Consider the following 4,962-nt stretch of genomic DNA (forward strand, 5'->3'; position numbering starts at 1 on the left):
TTCTAGCCTGATTGGTGGTCTCCATAGACTTCATCGAAGGCATGCATTAGCTCTTATTATTTCTGTGGAAATGGTCCTCTTGGACCCGGCAGTTACACACATCCAAAACCCTCACCTATTCTATTTCATCCTTCAGTCAAAATTATAGGTATGAGAAACAATTCATGATGGAAATGAAAATATTTTCTTTTATAATGATCAGTGCTGGTGTAGTACAAATAATGGCTTCATTGGAAAGAGCATTTCTTCACAGAGGTTCTGGGGGCCCTGGTATTCATCTGTCTTGTGGTGCTTACTATTAACACACATTTTTGTTTATTTCCATGCTCCCCAAGACTAGATAGGGTATAGCCTTCTGAATATCTTTTCCCAACAGAGTTATTCCCAAGAAATTTCTAGACACAATGATCAATTATCTCATCCTGCCACATCAGCAGCCTCCTCCTCTCTCCTTCTGAGACAATGGTGACTTCCTATCTCAGTGGGAATTGGGCTATTTTTCTCTTTTCCTTCCTTCTTTCCTTCCTTCTTTCCTTCCTTCCTTCCTTCCTTCCTTCCTTCCTTCCTTCCTTCCTTCCTTCCTTCCTTCCTTCCTTCTTTCTTTCTTTCTTTCTTTCTTTCTTTCTTTCTTTCTTTCTTTCTTTCTTTCTTTCTTTCTTTCTTTCTTTCTTTCTTTCTTTCTTTCTCTTTCTTTCTTTCCTCCACTTCCAGCACAGAGCCCAAGGCAGGGCTTGAACTGCGGACTCTGAGATCAAGATCTGAGCTGAGCTCAAGAGTCAGATGCTTAACGGACCGAGCCACCCAGGTGCCCCCTTTTCTCCTTTTCAACTGTTAGCTCACCCAACAGAGTAGCTCAGTGGGTGAAGTCTTGCTTATTCATCATCCTTTGTTTCCTTTGGGTCTTATGTAATCACCTGCCAGGAACTTCAAATCTTTTTATTTATTTTTTAAAAATTTTAAATGTGTATTTATTTGTGTGTGTGTGTGTGTGTGTGTGTGTGTGAGAGAGAGAGAGAGAGAGAGAGAGAGAGAATCTGAAATAGGCTCTGTGCTGACAGCAGAGAGCTTGATGTGGGGCTCGAATTCACAAACCATGAGATCGTGACTTGAGCCTAAGTCAGACCCTTAACCACTGAGCCATCTAGGCACCCCCAGATCTTTTTAAGTATATGTAATTCTCACAATGATTCTAGGTGTTATTATTGTTATTGTTTTGAACAGATAAGGAAACTGAGACTCAGAGAGTTTGAGCATTTGTCTAAAGGTCATGCAACGAGCAGGCAGGGAGGAAGCTATCATATTCTAAATCATTACCATACATCGCCTCTTCTTCCAGATCCTTTCTGGATTTAATTGTTTTACCCTTGTCAATGTCTGCCTTTATATTCCTTTGATCCCTATTGGATCTTCTGTTTCACTGAATCACATCTCTTCCCTCCCTTCAAAGGGTCCCTGACAAATATCCATCTCATTCCTGCCTCCACATTTTTTTCTAGCCAATAATATTTACTAAACGTCTACTACTCCCCAGCTACTCTCAACACCGTCTTTTATTACCAAAGTCAGATGTCTACCATGGACTTGTCCTGTTGACAGCCTCCCCAAAAATAGTCGAGATCTCAAACGGGCAGAGTCAAACTACAGACTCCATGCAAAAAATAAACAGTCAAAGGAGTCATACGTGTAAGCAAGCAGGCTCTTCCATAACTGCAAGCATGAGTCCATGTTATTTTCTCCACTCTACCTTGCGGGCTTCCCAGTAGCTGCCTGTAGCCATAACAGGTCATGCAGCTAGACCATCTGTGACCTCTGTGAAGCTTGTGGTTTGGAGATGGCAGGAGCGATGAAAGGTGAATCTTCCAGGAATAGGGACTGAAGCAATCTTTAGCCCTGACGTGCTCTTTCGGAAACACCCTCCTTAAAATCATGCACCTCTTGCAATCTTGCACCTCTGGTGTATCTTCCCTGAACATCTCCCTTGGGACCAGTTTTTAGGACAAGATTTAGTTGGAGGGAGTTTTACACTGGATCACCCATATCGTATTCTACGCAGCATACTGGATTTCTAACAGCAATATTTTGATAATTTGACAACCTGATATTACTTAAGTTGAAATATTCTCAACTCTGTGGGGAACCTTGAGATTTCTCTTTTCAGTTCCTTTTAGTTTTTTTTCCCCAACATTTAAAAAATGAAATTTACAATCTTACAAAAAATTGGAGGGATAATACAGAAAATGTCCATATCCACTGCCTAGATTCTACAACCAATGGATAGCTGTGTTTGCTTTGTTACATATCTAGCTATTCATCTCTCTATCCATCTGTCTATATTATTTTTCATGCATTTTGAAGCAAGGTGCAGTAAAGATCATGCACATCATTAAGTAGAGCTCAGTATTTATTCATGTATTTTTTAAGGAAAATAATTGCCTGCAGTGAAATGGGCAAATCTTACTGTTGCTTTCTAAAAGTTTTAACAAATGCATACAGGTGTATAATGTAACCCTTATCAAGATATAGAACACTCCCAGGGCCCATATAGTTATCTCATGCTTCCTTCCCACTCAATCCCAGTCAAATGCAGATACAACCACTTGTTCCTTTTACTTTTCATTATACGTGAAATAATATTTTCCAAAAGGAAAAGTCATGCAGGGTTTACATATATACCACTGTTGGAATTTGGAGACAAGTCATCTATTAGTGCCTACAGTACAGAATTCTCACAAATATGTCTCTCACACTTGCCTCTTCGGACAACTCCATTAGTCTCTTTTCTAACCAAGTGTTTGTTTTCTACCATTGGATAAGGGTTCATCCGTTTGTGTGATTTCCGAAGATGATTGAACAATTCCAAGGAAGTTAAGACTGGCACTCCGTGTTTTCCCTGTTTGGTTTTTACAGCTTCCGTTTTGAAATGGAAGCTTCCTGTCTGACTTTGGACATAATCTTATTATTGGGCACAGATGGTGGGCCATGCACAGAGATCACTTGTAGCAGGCTGACACTGAAGATTTTTCTGGACTCATTCATGAGGTTCCTTGGCACCACTGGCACCACTGGGCATAGCCCATTTGACACGGGGTTCCATAGAGTGACAGGAGCACCTGCTAAGCCATCCTACACAATGCCCAATTCAAGTCCAAATGTTAGTCATGTGGCACATGCTTCTGACTAAGCTGATCTGGTGTGTGTGTCACAGGATGCCACACAGTAGAGTGACCTTTCACAACATGAGTTGGTACATTCCATTGTAATCAGTGAGTTTTTGCTGGATTTTCTGCTTTAGAAATCTGCCAAAGAAAATTTGTAGGAGGAAGGAAAGCAAATCTGTAATGGAGTGCTCCCAGCTCAGTGGAGGAAAGAGCTGACTGAGGAACCAAAAATATGGGTGTACATTGTGCAGCAGCCACGGAGATGTCCTTGGGCAAAAGCATGAGAATGGAGGGGGATACTGAGAACATCTCTATGACCTGCCTCGAAAGAAGTTCCAAGTATTCCCTCAGCAGATATAGAGGAATTCTTTTTAAAATACACAGGCATAACACGAAGATTGGCTCTCGGAATACTCATGTCCCTTTGGGGGTGTGATTTCCATGGTGGTGGTGCACAGACTAAAGAGGTTAACCCTGTCGTTCTCTCCCAGGACAAGGTAGGGTCTAGGTCCTCACTGGATACCCCAGAGCACAGACCAAGGATGGCATGACAGTAATAAAAATAGTTGCTAATATTTCTTGGTGCTTACTATAGCTATTAGATTCCTAGCAGGAAGCAGATGGCCCACCACCAAATTGTGGAGAATTTAATAAAAGTTACCCTGGGGAAACTAATAGAGAAAGGCGAAGCACCCAGAGACTAGAGATCTCTAGGTCTGAAAGAGCAAGAGGAAGAGTGGTATCTTCAAGCCTGTTGAGATCTGTTGAGCTGCAGATGGGGGACCATTCAATGGGAGCTGTAACCATATAACTTAGTCCCTGGTGGAACTACAGCAGGCAGGAAGGGAGGAAAGAAGCAAGCAATGCTCTGAGCCCTCCCTCCCCTCTTCCCACAATCTCCTGCCAGGAGGCAAGACATCCAGACAATGCAGCCTGCCCCACAGAGGTCATTGTCAGGGGCATGTAACAGCACAGAGGACCAAGAAAATGATCATGAGGTGGGAAGGAAGCACATGGAGAATAACCTCCACTCAGATCAGAGCCCCGTCCTCTCGGTCCCAGGTGTAGGCAGGCCATTCTGATATCCTGCGAGTAGAGCCCTTCAAGCCCAAAGTCTCATTGGACCATTAGACCTGAAAAGGTCACTGTGATCCACATCTAATCAGGGAATCTCCTCATCTGCCCGAGACTGACACAAAGATCCCTGTGGTCCTGAGAATCTCATTCTAGAAACTTTATTCTAGCATGAAGGACTTCTTGTAAGTCTGCACACCCTAGGAGACCAGAGAGCACGTTTCCAAATAAGATCACATTCACAGGTATGGGGAGGGGGTGGGGTTAAGGTTTCAACATACCTTTTTGGTGGACACAGTTCAACCCACGACAAAAGCAGTGAGCGGAGCGTGGTGGGTGCTCCAGCAAGCGTGTCTGGAATCGGCGTTGCCCTGTAAGGGGTGACTCTGGAGGGTTCACCTTTTCACACTTGTCCTGGTGGGAGCCCCACTGAGAACAGAGATTCTAGTCCCAACCTCTTGGGGGGTCCAGACAACTGGAAGAGCCACTGAGCAGAAAGGCAGCTGAGGCCAGGGTGAGCGGGTCGGGAACCCTCTCTGCTTACATCTGCGCACACAAGCTCAGCACCGACTCCTATCTGTCCTAGGCTTCAGCAGCCTGTCATTTTAGGCAGGGGCAGCAAGTCCCCCCATGTGGGCTCAAGCTGCTGCCTCTGGCCTAAGGCACTAGGAGCTTTCACACCTCTTTCTTCTAGTGCCCAGATACCTTCCACATGTTGCATACACCGCTG

Source organism: Crocuta crocuta, unplaced genomic scaffold (assembly GCF_008692635.1).
Source record: "Crocuta crocuta isolate KB4526 unplaced genomic scaffold, BGI_CrCroc_1.0 scaffold84, whole genome shotgun sequence".
NCBI lineage: Eukaryota > Metazoa > Chordata > Mammalia > Carnivora > Hyaenidae > Crocuta > Crocuta crocuta.